The 16,844-nt window shown below is 40.9% G+C and overlaps 1 pseudogene; it reads right to left on the minus strand.

The window, feature by feature from the left end:
* Positions 1 to 11,477: 11,477 nt before the first annotated feature.
* Positions 11,478 to 14,698, minus strand: LOC143658601 (p21-activated protein kinase-interacting protein 1-like; annotated as a pseudogene).
* Between the last annotated feature and the right edge of the window lie 2,146 nt (positions 14,699 to 16,844).

Below are 16,844 nucleotides of genomic sequence, written 5' to 3' on the forward strand. Positions count from 1 at the left end.
CGCTGGACGTGGGGCTGGAGGGAGGGGGTTGTCTGGCTTGGGAGGGGCCACGTGGGCAGGGCTCTGGGTTCTGGGCTCTCCCTCCTCCCACCCCCGCCTCATGCCGGGGGTCCATCCTGCACTGGGGAGGGCCCCTCCACCCCCACCGAGGGAAAGGGAGTAGAACCCTCGGTCTCATGGATTTAGGGAATTAGAGACATCTAGAGTGGATTCTGTCAACCATTGAACATCTGAAAAGACCAAGTTAGAGTCCTTGAGTGCAAGATACACCTGAAGGAATGAAAAAAAGAGGCCAGAGCAACATCCCTGGATTCCAGGTGGCCGGAACCATGAATCAGTTTCTTTGGGGCCTCCATTAGGGCAAATCAGCTGTGTTTTATTTGACTTCCCCCACTCCACATCACCCCACTTTTCAGTTTTATTTACCAATTTAAGAAATTTGCACTCTATACCTAACAAAGAGTAACTCCCCCTTCCTTCCTCTCCCCATCTCTGGTGACCTCAAATCTATTTTCTGTCTCTGTGAATTTGCTCTCTCTAGATATTTTATATATGTGAAATCATACAATGTTTATCTTGATGAGTCTTGCTTGTTTCACTCAGCATAGTGTTTTCAAGGCTCATCCACACAGCAGCACATCTCAGAAACTTCATTCCTTCTCACCACTGAATAATATTCTATTTTCTATACGCACACCATTTTGTTGATTCATTCATCTGTTGATGGACACATGGGTTGCTTCCACCTTTTAGCCATTGTGAATAATGCTAAGATGAACACTGGTGTGCAAGTATCTATTTGAGTCCCTTGATTACTTTTCTGGCTGCTAAAACAAATACCATACAATGGATCAGCTTAACAGCAGGAATGTATTGGCTTGTGATTTCAGAGGCTAGAAGGCTTGCTTTCTCCCAGGCTCAGTATCTCCTGGTTGGCTGGCAATCTTTGGAATTCCATGGCTTTTCCTTTATATGGAAATGCATACGATGGCATCTTCTCCTCTTCTAGGTTCCATTGACTCTCAGCTTCAGGCTGCTCTCCATGGCTTCTCTTCTGTGTCCAATTTACATTGTTTAGAAGGAATTCAGCAATATTTGATTAATGCTCACCCTCATTCAATTTGGGCACTCCTTAACTAATAACATTTTCAAAGGTCTTATTTACAATTGGGTTCACACCACAGGACAAGTAGTTGGGACCTAAACATACCTTTTGTGGGGGATATGAATCCATCCCCAACAATCCCAGCTTTTAATTTATTTGGGTAATTACCTAGGAGCAAAAGTGCCAGGTCACATGGTAATTGTTTATGTCTTTTTAGGGACTGCCATACTGCTTTCCACAGTGTCTGCACCATTTTTCATCCCCACCACTGATGCAGGGAGGTTCCAATTTCTCTGCATCCTTTTCAACACTTGTATTTGCCATTTTCAAAATAATAGCCATCCACGTGAGAGTGAAGTCGTATCTCATTGTGGTTTTTATTTGTTGTTGTTGTTATTGTTGTTGTTGTTGTTTGACATGGGCAGGCTCTGGGAATCGAACCCAGGTCTCCAGCATGGCAGGCGAGAATCCTGCCACTGAGCCACCATTGCACTGCCCTCTCACTGTGTCTTGATTTGCATTTTCCTATTAGTTAATGATGTTGAGCATCTTTTTGTGTGCTTATGAGCCATTTGTATATAATCTTTGGAAAAATGTCTACTTAAGTTCTTTGCCCATTTTCAACTTGGATTGTTTGTCCTTTGTTATTGAGTTGTAAGAGTTCGTTATTTTTTCTGGATACTAAACCCTTATCAAATATATGATTTCTTTCTTTTCTTTTTTTTTTTTTTTTTGGAACATTTGCATCTATTCAGAAAAAGAAATAAAAAGAAAACAGAAAAAAAATCCATATATACCATACCCCTTACCCCTCCCTTTCATTGATCACTAGCATTTCAAACTAAATTTATTTTAACACTTGTTCCCCTTATTATTTATTTTTATTCTGTATGTTCTACTCACATGTTGACAAGGTAGATAAAAGGAGCATCAGACACAAGGTTTTCACAATCACACAGTCACATTGTGAAAGCTATATCATTGTATGATCATCTTCAAGAAGCATGGCTACTGGAACACAGCTCTACATTTTCAGGCAGTTCCCTCCAGTCTCTCTGTTACATCTTGACTAACAAGGTGATACCTACTTAATGTGTAAGAATAACCTCCAGGATAACCTCTCAACTGTGTTTGGAATCTCTCAGCCATTGACACTTTATTTTGTCTCATTTCACTCTTCCCCCTTTTGGTCGAGAAGGTTTTCTCAATCCCTTGATGCTGAATCTCAGCTCATTCTAGGATTTCTGTCCCACGTTGCCGGGAAGGCCCACATCCCTGGGAGTCATGTCCCACGTAGACAGGGGGAGGGTGGTGAGTTTGCTTGTTGTGTTGGCTGGAGAGAGAGGCCACATCTGAGCAACAAAAGAGGCTCTCTTGGGGGTGACTCTTAGGCCTAATTTTAAGTAGGCTTGACCTATCCTTTGTGGGGTTAAGTTTCATATGAACAAACCCAAAGACTGGGGGCTCAGCCTATAGCTTTGGTTGTCCACACTGCTTGTGAGAATATCAAGAATTCAACTTCCCCAAGTCGAATTTTCCCCCTTTCTCACATTCCCCAAAGGGGACTTTACAAATACTTTTTTATTCACTGTTCAAATCACTCTGGGATTTATCGGGGCATCACTCTGGACAAACCAACAAAATCTCATGTCCTACTCAAGGTTCCATATACTTACGGTGTTCAATTAAGCTGTCTACATAAGTTATATTAGGAAATGCACTAGTCAAAATATAAATTTTGTACCAAACAAACATTTTTTGCTTTAGTCTCACACATAAGTTGAAATTTTAAAATATTATCATCTATTTTCAGTACCCTGCAGTAATGACATTCTTTTGTTCTTCCTCATGCAAAAACATTTTTCAAATCTGTGCATTTAGTCACTATCATTATACACTCTAGGCATTCCTAGATTATACCATCTCAGTCTTTATCGTCTATCTTTCTTTCTGATTTCATTTGTACCCCCAGCCCTCCTCCCTCTATCATTCTCACATTCAGCTTCATTCAGTGTTTTAACATAATTGTATTATAGTTAGGTAGCATTGTGCTGTCCATTTCTGAGTTTTTACATTCAGTCTTGTTGCACAATCTGTATCTCTTCAGTTCCAATTACCCAATATCTACCCTATTTTTATCTCCTGATGGTCTCTGTTACCAATGAAATTCTCCAAGTTTATTCACTAATGTCAGTTCATATCAGTGAGACCATACAGTATTTGTCCTTTTGCTTCTGGCTAATCTCACTCAGCATAATGTCCTTAAGGTCCATCCATGTTGTTACATACTTCATAACTTTATTCTGTCTTATGGCTGCATAATATTCTATCATATGTACATACCACAGTTTGCTTAGCCACTCGTCTGTTGATGGACATTTTGGCTGTTTCCATCTCTTCGCAATTATAAATAATGCTGCTATAACCATTGGTGTGAAAATGTCCGTTTGTGTTCTTGTCCTCATGTTCTCTGAGTAGATACCTAGCAATGGTATTGCTGGGTCATATGGCAATTCTATATTCAGCTTTTTGAGGAACCGCCAAACTGCCTTCCACAGTGGTTGTACCATTTGACATTCCCACCAACAGTGGGTAAGTGTGCCTCTTTCTTCACATCCTCTCCAGAACTTGTCATTTTCTGTTTTATTGATAATGGCCATTCTGGTGGGTGTGAGATGATATCTCATTGTGGTTTTGCTTTGTGTTTCTCTAATAGCCAGGGAAGTTGAGCATCTCTTCATGTGCCTTTTGGCCATTTGTGTTTTCTCTTCTGAGAAGTGTCTGTTCAAGTCTTTTGCCCATTTTATAATTGGGTTGGCTGTCTTTTTGTTGTTGAGTTGAATAATCTCTTTATAAACTCTGGATACTAAACCTTTATCTGATATGTCATTTCCAAATATTGTCTACCATTGCGTAGTGGAGACAGAGGAGAGGTTGTAGGCTGCTTTTAATGGCTTAAAATTACCAAGCCCTGGTGTCTGAATTCCTTGTGGGAGGGATTCCACCTGAGTTGGGCTTCACCCCTCCCCTGGAGAAGGCACAGGCTCCAGACAAGCCCTCAAACGAGCTTGTTTCTGCCTACGCCTTGGGCAGTTGCAGCCTGAGAAGCCCTGCCACTGTATCCAAAGGCAGTTAAGCCTTTGTAGAAACATAGCCACAAAAACCTCTGCTTCCTTTTTTTTTTTTTTTCCTTTTTCCGTCTGCCCTGCCTCCTTGGTGCCGGGGCAAAAATGAGCAACCTCCACTTTGATCAGGGTCACCTGAGCTGGGGGCGTATTTTTAGTAGTCAGAATTTGTTAATTAATTACATGATTGGCATTTGGTTGGGCTCAGCCCCTGCTTCTGGTAAAGTCCCTTTCCTTTCCCCTCTGGGCGGCAGCCTGTGGGGGAGGGGCACCGGCCACCGCGGCTTGGGGGACTCACGGTTCTGGGGGGTCTCACATCTGGTTCAGCTGGTCCAGACTGGGGTACACTGTGTGTCCGGTCACTAACGTGGCCCCAGGGGCTGTTCTGTACTGTTTCTGGTTATTTAGTAGTTGTTCTGGAGGACGAACTGAATCATGCACCTTGCTAAGCTGCCATCTTGGCCTGATTCCTCCAGATACATGATTTCTAAATATCCTCTTCCATTCTGTAGGTTGTCTTTTCACTTTCTTGATAATGTCCTTTGATGAATGAAAGGTTTTTATTTTTCTATTTTTAAAATATTTTTATTGACAAATTTTCATACAATACAGTTCATACATGGTGAACAATCACTGGCTCACAATGTCATCACATAATTGTGTATTCATCACCATGACCATTTTTAGAACATTTGCATCACTCCAGAAAAAGAAATAAAAAAGAAAAAACTCATATATCCCATACCCTTTATCCTCCCTCTCATTGACCACTAGTATTTTAATCCACCCAATTTATTTTACCCCTTATTCCCCCATTATTTATTTTTTACCTTTTTTTTTTTTTTTTTTACTCATTTGTCCATGTTCTCTATAAAAGGAGCATCAGACACAAGGTTCTCACAATCACCTAGTCACATTGGAAAAGCTCTATCGGGCAGGCCATGGTGACTCAGCAGGAAGAGTTCTCGCCTGCCATGCTGGAGATCTGGGTTCAATTTCCAGTGCCTGCCCATGAAAAAAAGAAGAAAAAAAAAAGCTATGTCATTATACAATCGTCTTCAAGAATCAAGGCTACTGCAACACAGCTCAATAGTTTCAGGTACGTCCCTCCTGCCAGTCCAATACATCATCAACTAAAAAGGGATAAGAATAACCTCCAGGATCACCTCTTGACTCTGTTTTTAATTTGTCTGATTTCCCTCTTCTACCTTTTGACCAAGAAGGCTCTCTTATTCCCACGATGCTGGGTTCTGGCTCATCCTGGGAGTTCCGTCCCACATTGCAGGGAAGATTTATATCCCTGGGGGTCATGTCCCACATAGCAGGGAAGGCAGTGAGTTTATCTGCCAAGTTGGCTTAAAGAGAGAGGCCACATATGAGCAACAAAAGAGGTTCTCTGGGGGTGACTCTTAGGCCTACGTTTAAGTAGGCATAGCCTATCTTTTCCAGGAATAAGTTTCATAGGGGTGAACCCCAAGATCAAGGGGTCAGTCTATTGATCTGGTTGTTCCCACCGCTTGTGAGAATATCAGGAATTCTCCAAATATCTCCCTCATTTTTGAAAGAGAGTTTTGCCAGATAAAGGATTCTTGGGTGGCACTTTTTTTTCTTTAGCAGTTTAAACATGGTATCCCACAGCCTCTTGCCTCCATAGTTTCTGATGAGAAATCAGCACTTGATCTTTTTGAGGTTCCCTTTTTTGTGGCATGTTGCTGCTCTCTTATGGCTTTTAGAATTCTCTCTATCTTTGGAATTCAACAGTCTGATTATAATATGCTACAGCATGGGTCTAATTGTGTTTATCCTGTTTGGAATTTGTTGGGCACCTTGGATGTGCATATTCATGTCTTTCATTAAAATTTGGGAAGTTTTAGGCCATTATTTCCTTGAATATTCTCTCTGCCCCTTTCTCTTTTTCTTCTCCTTCTGGGACTCCCACAATGCATATATTGAGACACTTGATGGTGTCCCATAAGTTCTTCAGGCACTGTTTACTTTTCTTCATTCTTTCTTCTTTCTGCTCCTCGAGCTGCATGATTTCAATAGTCTAATCTGCAAGTTCACTAATTCTTTCTTTGGCTAGCTCCAATCTTCTACTGAACCCCTCTATGGAATTTTAAATTTGTGTTAGATTGTTTCTTCAGCTCCATCTGATTCCTTTTAATAATTTTCATTTCTCTACTGATATTGTTTATGTTTACCTATCATTTTCATAATTTCCTTTAGCTCTTTGTCCATGTCATTCTTTATTTTTTGAGTATATTTATGACTATTTTTTTTTGCATGGGTATTTATGACCATTTTTTAAGTCTTTGTCTGGTATATCCCAGGTCTAATCCTCTTTATTGATGATTTCTAATGCTTTTATCTTCTCCTTTGCCTTGGACATTGCTTCATGTTTCTTTTTATGTTTTGTAACCTTCTGTTGAAACCTGGACATCTTGATATTTTAAATATGTTATCACTGAAATTTAGACTCTGTGGGATCTGTTCCTTAAACTTATATCTATGTTGTGTTATGACTGAGTTTCCTTGAATGCCAGGTGCTAATGAAAAAAAGGAAGCAGGGTGCACAGGTGATTCAGTGGTACAATGTTCGCCTTCCATGTGGGAGACCCGGGTTCATTTCCCTAAAAAAAAAGCATTTTTCCCAGTCTTTGCAGATTGACCAGTGTATCATTTATTCTCCTTCAGGGCTTATCCATACAATGAGTTTAGAAAACAGCTCCAGGCTAAAATGGAGTGGCCTCCCTGTTCCTTCCTGCACATGAGTCTTGTCTTAGGCAAGCACAAGTGGCCCTAGGAATTACACTATCCATGCAGCTCCAAATGTCCCCCTTTCTTAGGAAACAGTTTTCTTATGGTCCTGTATATCCTACAGCCAGCCATCCTTTGTGCCGGACAGCACAACCTGACTGTTCTCATACAGCATTCTGCAGGAGAGCTCAGTGAGTAGCCTTCTACATATAGGACAAATTCTGGGATTGGTGAGTCCCTCAAGCCACCACAGGATAGATTGGGTCAGATACACATGTTCTCAGTATGTGCATGTTTTAGTTTGTTAAAGCTACTGGGATACATACCAGAAATGGAATGGTTTTTAAAATGGAAATTTATTAAGTTATAAGTTTATAGTTCTAAGGCCATAAAAATGTCCAAACTAAAGCATCCAGAGAAAGATACCTTGACTCAAGAATAGATGATGGCATCCAAACACATCTGTCAGCTGGGAAGCCATGTGGACGGCGTCTGCTGTCCTTTGGTTTCTGGTTTCAGACAGCTTCCCTGGAGGCATTTTCTTTCTGCATCTCCAAATGTCTGTCTGTGTTAGCTTTGAAGCAACTGTTCTCCAAGCATCTGAGCTTCCTCCAAATGTTTCCCTTTTTAATGGACTCCAATGAACTAGTTAAGACCCACCTTGAACGGGCAAAATCACTTCTCCATCCAATCAAAAGGTCACATCCACAATTGGGCATGCCACATCTCCATGGAAGTAATCCAATCAAAGTTTTAACCCTAAACTATGGTCTGCCCCCCACAAGACTGTATTAGGAAAGACAAGCATGGCTTTTCTGGGGGTACATTACATTTCAAACCAGCACAGTGCACAAGGGCTACTGTGCTCATTTTGGAACCAGAAACAGGGATCTACCTTGGAAGCTCAGGCTGGCTCCTTGTCAAGCCAGGGAGTGGTAGGGAAGGGCCAGTGAGGGTACCACAAGATCCAATCAGTTTTGTTGTTGTTAGAATTATCTGACAAAGGCTATAAAACAGCCATGATAAAAATACTTCAACAAACAATTATAAACACATTTGAACAAATGAAAAAATTAAAAAACCCTCAGCAAAGAAATAGAAAAAGTCAAGAAAGACCAAATGGAAATTTTATAAGTGAAAAATACAATAACCAAAACAAAAGGTTTAGTGGATAAGCTCAATAGGAAAATTGAGAAAAGAATCAGTGACATGGAAAACAGAACAATAAAACATGGTACATCCTGGATAAACCTTGAAAACATGCGGTGCTGTTTTTTTGTACCCCACAAAAGCTATGTCCTTTAAATCTTCGTTCAGTATTGCTGGGTGGGATCTTTTTTTATTGTTTCCATGGAGAAGGGACCCACCCAATTATGGATGGCAACTTTTGATTAGGTGGTTTCCATGGAGATGTGTCTCAACCCATTCAAGGTGGGGTTGCTTACTGGAGCCCTTTAAGAAGAAATCATTTTGGAAAAAGCTTTAGAACCACCAGAGCCAACAGAGCCCACACAGCTAGAGGCCTTGTGTAGATGCATAAAGAAAATGCCCCTGGAGAGCCATTGAAGAAGCCTGGAGAGAAAGCTAGCAGAGACACCATGTGCCTTTCCAGCTGAGAGAGAAACCCCGAATGTCATTTGCCTTCTTGAACCAAGATATCTTTCCCTGGATGCCTTAGTTTGCACATTTTTATAGTCTTGTCTTAATTTGAACATTTTCATGGCCTTAGAAATGTAACCTGCAACTTAATAAATTCCCCTTTTTAAAAGCCATTCCATCTCTGGTATATTACATTCTGGCAACTTTTACAAACTAAAACACATACATGCTAAGTGAAAGAAGCCAGTGACATATTCTATGATTTCGTTTATATGAAAGTCCCAAGCAAAGGAAGTTGTAGAGATGGAAAGATTATTGCCTAGGGCTAGGAAGTTACGGGAAAATAGTTAGTGACTGTTAATGGGTTCAGGGTTTCTTTTAGGGGTGATAAAATTTTTTACCTAAAGAGTTGTCAACTCACTCCAATACAGGTGTTGGGGTCACCCACAAAAGCACGACTCCCACAGGCTCTGATGGAAAGATGTTTTACTCACAGAGAAAGGTCAGCTTCATTAGTGGGCATCAGTTCCCCATGGCCAGTGGGTCTCAATCCCAGGCCAACTTAGGGGGATGTTCTACACACAGCACCTCTTTCTTGTGTTACGTGCTGCAATGGGGGAATCCCACGCCTCTCCTGCCAGGGACAGATACACCCCTAGTGTATAGGCTGAATGTCTCTAAGCATGCCCACCAGAAAAAGACTGCCGCCAGTGAATGTTTACCTATACTTGGGACAATAGGAGAGGTAATGTACCGACAGTTCCCTCCTTCTTCTGGGGGATTGTGTCTGATCTCACCAGGCTGATATACCTGGTCCTGGGCACAGGATGTACTTGTGTGACCCAGGGAAATGTAGCAGGTCACTCTCGGACTGTCCCTACCACAAAAATAGTCTAAAATGGATTGTGGTGATGGTTGTACCATTCTGTGACTATACCAAAGGCTATTAAATTATACACTTAAAGCAGATGAATAGGATGGTGTGTGAATTATAGTTCAATCAAATGTTGCTATAAAAAATTGTGGGCTACAGCAAAAGCACTGATGAAATGAAATTTAGAGCGCTAAACACATACATATGTTAGAAAAAAGAAAAGTCCTCAAATCAATAATCAGAATTCCTACATCAAGAACATCGAAAAAGAAGAGCAAAATAAATGCAAAGCATGCAGAGGGAATGAAATAATAAAGATTAGAAATCAATGAAATTGAAAATAGAAAAATTGAGAAAATCAATGAAACTAAGCTGGTTCTTTGGAAGATCAATAAAATTGCAAGTCTCTAGTAAGACAAAGAAAAAAAAAGAGATGACGTAAATTACCATATCAGTAATAAAACAGAGACCATCACCACAGGGGCCTGGACATATAAGAAGAAGGGAATTCTGTAAACAATTCTATCACATGAATTTGACAACCCAATATGGGCCTGTTCCATGAAGAACATAAACTACAGCTCAATCAATATGAGATAGATCATTTGAACAGCCCTATTAAATTAAGGAAATGTAATTCATAATCTAAAAATTCTCAAAAAAGAAATCTTCAAGCCCACATGGTTTTCCTGGAGAAACTGAATCACTCATTCAATGCTGGTGGAAAAGTAAAATGGTAACAGCCTGGGTAAGTTGACAGTTTTTAAATTAAGTTAATCGTGCAACAATTACCTGACCCAGCAACTGAAATCCTGGGCACTTGCCTCGGAGGTGAAGACTTATGTTGCACAAAAAACCTGTTCACTAATGTATGTTGCATAAAAAACCTGTTCACTAATGTTTCTAGCTTTAGGAATAATATCCCTAAATTGGAAACCACTCAGATTGTTTAACCCGTAAATGATTAAATTGTGGTACATCCATACTAAGGCATGCTATTCAGAAAGACAACTGAACTATTCATATTTGCAACAACCTGCATCAATTTCCAGTGAATTATACTAAATGGAAAAAAAGCCAACCCCAAAGCATTACATACTTTAATAAACTATTCCATTTATTTAAATTGTCAAAATTATAGAGATGGAGAACAGATTAGTGGTTTCCAGGGGTTGGGAGAGAGGGGCAGTAGGAGGGAAGTAGGTGTGGCTATAAAAGGGCAATTTGAGGGATCCATTGAGATGGAAAGGCTCTATATCTTGATTATGTCAATTTCAATATCCTAGTTATAATGTTGAACTAAAGCTTTCTAAGATGTCACCACTGGTGGAACTGGATAGAAAATAGATGGAATCTTTTTATTATTTCTCACAACTGCAGGTGAATCTATAATGATCTCGAAATAAAAAGTTTAATTAAAAAACAAAAAGTATATTTTCTTTGTTATAGGCCTGAAGTAAGTTAAAGGGTTAGACTGAAATTTTAGACACAGTTTGTTTATTTCCTACATGATTTCCATTTCCTTTTATCCTTGCCTCCTGGAAGTAAGTGGCAATTCCAGTGTCTTCTTACCTCTGGTTACAAAACTGAACAAAATTTGCATTAAACTTACAAAAACCATTTGAGAAAGCCAAAGCAAGGCAGTTTTTCTATTCTCACCACCTTTAGGAGAAAAATTTGAAAAACAACTCTTCTACTCACCTCTGGTAAAGAATGGGTTCAAGAGTTTCAATTTGAAATTATAAAATTTTGAGAAAGATATTTGCTATCCACAACAGTAAAAAATTATATAGTATACATTAAAGTACTATACACTATGATACATAATTAATGTAACCTGCCAAATTTTTTAATCACTATTTAATTAAAAAAAAAAAAACCCTTAAAGTGAGTCTTGGTCTGCACATTCTCTATAAGAAAAACTCCCTGCTTTACCCAGAAGAAAAAAAAATACTATTTGAAAATAATGATTCCAAAGAAAAATATTTCACTTAGGAGAAATCGGGAATTCACTGTGTCATTTAGTTTCTTCTTTTTTTCTATTCTTTCCCAACATTTCTACCCTTTTCCTTCTCTTAGCTGACACCAAGCTATTTCCTTTTGCTAGTTGTTCGCTATCTCCAGTTAACCCACATTTCTTTGTGTTAGCTTTTGACTGCTTTCCTTCTTCCTGCACTTCCCCTCCAGATTCCTTTTTGCTGATTTTGGGCTATTCCTCTTTACATACAGGAAAAAGTTCTGCAGCTGGAAGAAGGCTTTCTTTCTTGTCTGCCATTCTGTCTAGCCATTGGAACTTCCTTATTCAGCTTAAGTGTCCACATTTTGATGAAACCATCACTTGATGCTGCAACAACAACATGAGGCTTTGGAATTTAAAAACTGAGTCTGTCTTTTACCCTATTTTCATGAGCTTTAAATTCACAGAGGCATGTTAACGAGTCACGGTTGGAAAACCTTGCAACTTCTTTATCTCCCGCCACAGCAAGGGTAGCCTCTGAAAGATATACAAGAGAAGAAATTCTCTTCTCATCTGTGATGGTGCCACTAATGGTGCCACTAATGCAGGACCGAGTTGTTAGGTGTCTATTTTATTCATTATGACAACTATGTATTTCTCTCTTTCTGGGGACCATTCAACCATGTGAGCATTTTGTTTTACATTTTTTTAATGAATGCTGATCTTCCTTCCACCAGATTCCATATTCTTTACATTTGAAGTCTAATTTGTTGGATATTAGTATAGCCACTCCTGCTCTTTTCTGGTTGTTATTTGCATGAAATATCTTTTCCCAACCTTTCACTTTTAACCTATATTTATCTTTGGGTCTAAGATGTGTTTCCTGTAGACAGCATATAGAAGGATCCTGTTTTTTAATCCATTCTGCCAGTCTATGTCTTTTGATTGGGGAATTCAGTCCATTTAGTGTTATTACTGTTTGGATAATATTTTCCTCTACCATTTTGCCTTTTGTATTATGTACATCATATCTGATTTTCCTTCTTTCTACACTCTTCTCCATATCTCTCTCTTCTGTCTTTTTGTATCTGACTCTAGTGCTCCCTTTAGTATTTCTTGCAGAGCTGGTCTCTTGGTCACAAATTCTCTCAGTGACTTTTTGTCTGAGAATGTTTTAATTTCTCCCTCATTTTTGAAGGACAATTTTGCTGGATATAGAAACCTTGGTTGGCAGTTTTTCTCTTTTAGTAATTTAAATATACCATCCCACTGTCTTCTAGCTTCCATGGTTTCTGCTGAGAAATCTACACATAGTCTTATTGGGTTTCCCTTGTATGTGATGGATTGTTTTTCTCTTGCTGCTTTCAAGATCCTCTCTTTCTCTTTGACCTCTGACATTCTAACTAGTAAGTGTCTTGGGGAACGCCTATTTGGGTCTATTCTCTTTGGGGTGCGCTGCACTTCTTGGATCTGTAATTTTAGGTCTTTCATAAGAGTTGGAAAATTTTCAGTGATAATTTCTTCCATTAGTTTTTCTCCTCCTTTTCCCTTCTCTTCTCCTTCTGGGACACCCACAACACGTATATTTGTGCAGTTCATATTGTCCTTCAGTTCCCTGATCCCCTGTTCAAATTTTTCCATTCTTTTCCCGATAGTTTCTGTTTCTTTTTGGAATTCAGATGTTCCATCCTCCAAATCACTAATTCTATCTTCTGTCTCTTTAAATCTATCATTGTAGGTATTCATTGTTTTTTCCATCTTTTCTACTTTGTCCTTCACTTCCATAAGTTCTGTGATTTGTTTTTTCAGTTTTTCTATTTCTTCTTTTTGTTCAGCCCATGTCTTCTTCATGTCCTCCCTCAATTTATCGATTTGGTTTTTGAAGAGGTTTTCCATTTCTGTTCGTATATTCAGCATTAGTTGTCTCAGCTTCTGTATCTCATTTGAACTATTGGTTTGTTCCTTTGACTGGGCCATATTTTCAATTTTCTGAGCGTGATCTGTTATCTTCTGCTGGCGTCTGGCCATTTAGTCAGATTTCCCTGGGTGTGGGACCCAGCAGGTTGAAAGATTTTTCTGTGAAATCTCTGGGTTCTGTTTTTCTTATCCTGCCCGGTAGGTGGTGCTCGTTTGTCTGCGGGTCCCACCAGTAAAAGGTGCTGTGGGTCCTTTAACTTTGGAAAACTCTCGCTGTGGGGGAGGTTCGCCAGCTGAAGCGGCTTGGAAGAGTGCCAATCCGAATCTCCCAGCCGGCCCGGGGATCTGAATGCAGGGAGGGTTGCCAGCCGCTGCAGCCCGGGAGAGCGCCCATCCGAATCTCCTAGCCGGCCCGGGGCGCCAAGCATGGCGGGAGGGCTCCAGCCACCGCGGCCCGGGGGAGTGCACCGTTCCCAGCCAGACCGGGAAGCCACATGTTTGGAAGGGACCCCGGTCACCGTTCTCCATGGCCTGGGGATCTCCGATCCAATTCCCCCAGTTGGTCTGGGGGACCGCGTGTGGGGGGGGGGTGCCAGCCGCCACGGCTTGAGGGGACCGCCTGTCCAATTCTCCCAGCCGGCCCGGGAAGGAGGGAGGGAGGGAGGGAGGGAGGGACTCCAGCTGCCTGCTGCCCCGGCCCGGGGAAGCGCGCGCCCCTCGGCGATCTCGCCGGAGCGGGTTCTCCCAGCCAGTCAGCCATTCCAGAATGGGGTACGCTGTCTTCTTGATCTCTGTCGTGGCTCCGGGAGCTGTTCTGTATCATTTCTACTCCCCTAGTAGCTGTTCTGGAGGAGGAACTAAGACCCGCGCGTCTTACTAAGCCACCATCTTCTCTGGAAGTCCAGATTCCATGTTCTTTAATGTCTTATCTGTACGTTATCTGTCTTATCTGGCCAACTTGCCAGAGGAGTGAATAGAGAGGAAGGTCACATGCCCTTTGTGAACTTTTATAGACGTGAGGCATTCCCATTTCTTTACATCCCAGACACCTATTAGCCCGCCTTCTGCCCCGCTGATTAAGTGCCTGTGGCCATAGAATTTAGGTGACTTATCGTGCCACTGTGATGAACAGAGCCCCACGCTCAACTTCTTTTTCATATCGTATGTGCAAATCGTCTCACCTTTGCTCCCAGCGATGACAAAGCTACTATTTACAGCCACTGCTGGCAAGAGGCAGTGTGGTGTGGGGGGGTGAAGCCATCCATGGGAGTTCATTTCTGCTGGGGGCTGCCAATCTCCTCTGGCTTCCCCTGCACATGGAACCCTAAAAGGACCTGCTTGTAGCAACCAGCTCCCAGCTCCATTCAGGAATGCATGTACCTCTCCAGTGAGCACTCCATCCTACTGCTTTTACCAGGCCTTTTTCTTGACTTGGCACTCATCCTGTTATTGCAAGCCTTTAACTGGTTTTTGGAATCCTGAGAAAGCTGTTTCTGCCAGTTCTTGCTGGTTTGTTCAGAGCTTCTGTTGGGAGGCAGAGCCCTGAAGTGTCTCATCCCACCATCTTGATCAGGGCAGGCCTCTTGATGATTGATTTTGCTTGTTGAAAATTTAAAATATTAACATGATTCCTAAATTCAAAATCATACAAAAACATATATTCAGAAAAATGTCACTCCTTCCTTGCTTCCACCCCTTGACCAACTCCCCACCACCACCCCTAGGCAACCACTCTCACTACTTTCTGGTTTACCCTTCCCATGTTTCTTTTTACAAAAATAAACGCTACAGAACTTCATCAAGAAAGTAGAAAGGCAGCCTACACAATGGGAGACAATATTTGGAAACGACATATCAGATAAAGATCTAGTATCCAGAATTTAAAAAGATATTGTTCAACTCAACAACAAAAAGACAGCCAATCCAATTACAAAATGGGGAAAAGACTTGAACAGACACCTCTCAGAAGAGGAAATACAAATGGCCAAAAGGCACATGAAGAGATGCTCAATGTCCCTGGCCATTAGAGAAATGCAAATCAAAACCACAATGAGATATCATCTCACACCCACCATAATGGCCATTACCAACAAAACAGAAAATGACAAGTGCTGGAGAGGATGTGGAGAAAGAGGCACACTTATTCACTGTTGGTGGGAATGTCAAATGGTGCAACCACTGTGGAAGGCGGTTTGGTGGTTCCTCAAAAAGCTGAATATAGAATTGCCATATGACCCAGCAATACCATTGCTAGGTATCTACTCAGAGGACATAAGGGCAAAGACACAAACAGACATTTGCACACCAATGTTTATAGCAGCATTATTTACAACTGCAAGGAGATGGAAACAGCCAAAATGTCCATCAACAGACGAGTGGCTAAACAAACTGTGGTATATACATATGATGGAATATTATGCAGCTTTAAGACAGAATAAATTTATGAAGCATGTAATAACATGGATGGACCTAGAGAACATTATGCTGAGTGAAACTAGTCAAAACTAAAGGACAAATACTGTATGGTCTCATTGATATGAACTGACACTGGTGAATAAACTTGTAGTATTTTGTTCGTAACAGAGACCACCAGGAGATAGAAATAGGGTAAGGTATTGGGTAATTGGAGCTGAAGGGATATAGACTGTGCAACAGGACTGGATACAAAAACTCAGAAATGGACAGCACAATACTACCTAACTGTAATATAATTATGTGAAAACACTGAATGAAGCTGCATGTGAGAAAGATAGAGGGAGGAGGGCTGGGAACATAAATGAAATCAGAAAGAAAGATGGATGTTAAAGATTGGGATGGTGTGATCTTGGAATGCCTAGAGTGTATAATAACAGTGAAATGTACAAGGTGCAATTTAAAAAATGTTGTTGCATGGGGGGGGAACAGAGGAGTGTCATTATTGCAGGGTACTGAAAATAGATGGTAATTAATATTTTAAAATGTCACCTTCTGTGTGAGACTTAAGCAAAAAATGTTTATTAGTTACAAAATTTATATTTTGACTAGTGCATTTCCTAATATGACTTATGTAGATAGTTTGATTGAACGCCATAAGTACTTGGAATCTCAGGTAGGACATGAGATTTTGCTGGTTTGTCCAGAGTGATGCCCTGATGAATCCCAGAGTGATTCGATCAGTGAGTGGAAAAGTATCTGCAAAGCCCCCTTCGGGGAGTGGTGAGAACGGGGAGAAATTCAACTTCCCCAAGTTGAATTCTTGATATTCTCACAAGCAGTGTGGACAACCAAAGCTATAGGCAGAGCCCCCAGTCTTGGGGTTTGTTCATATGAAACTTAACCCCAAAAAGAATAGGTCAAGTCTACTTAAAATTTAGGCCTAAGAGTCACCCCCAAGAGAGCCTCTTTTGTTGCTCAGATGTGGCCCCTCTCTCCAGTCAACACAACGAGCAGTCTCACCACCCTACCCCTCTCTACGTGGGACATGACTCCCAGGGGTGTGGACCTTCCTGGCAACGTGGGACAGAGATCTTG

Source organism: Tamandua tetradactyla, chromosome 2 (assembly GCF_023851605.1).
Source record: "Tamandua tetradactyla isolate mTamTet1 chromosome 2, mTamTet1.pri, whole genome shotgun sequence".
In the NCBI taxonomy this organism is placed as follows: Eukaryota; Metazoa; Chordata; class Mammalia; order Pilosa; family Myrmecophagidae; genus Tamandua; species Tamandua tetradactyla.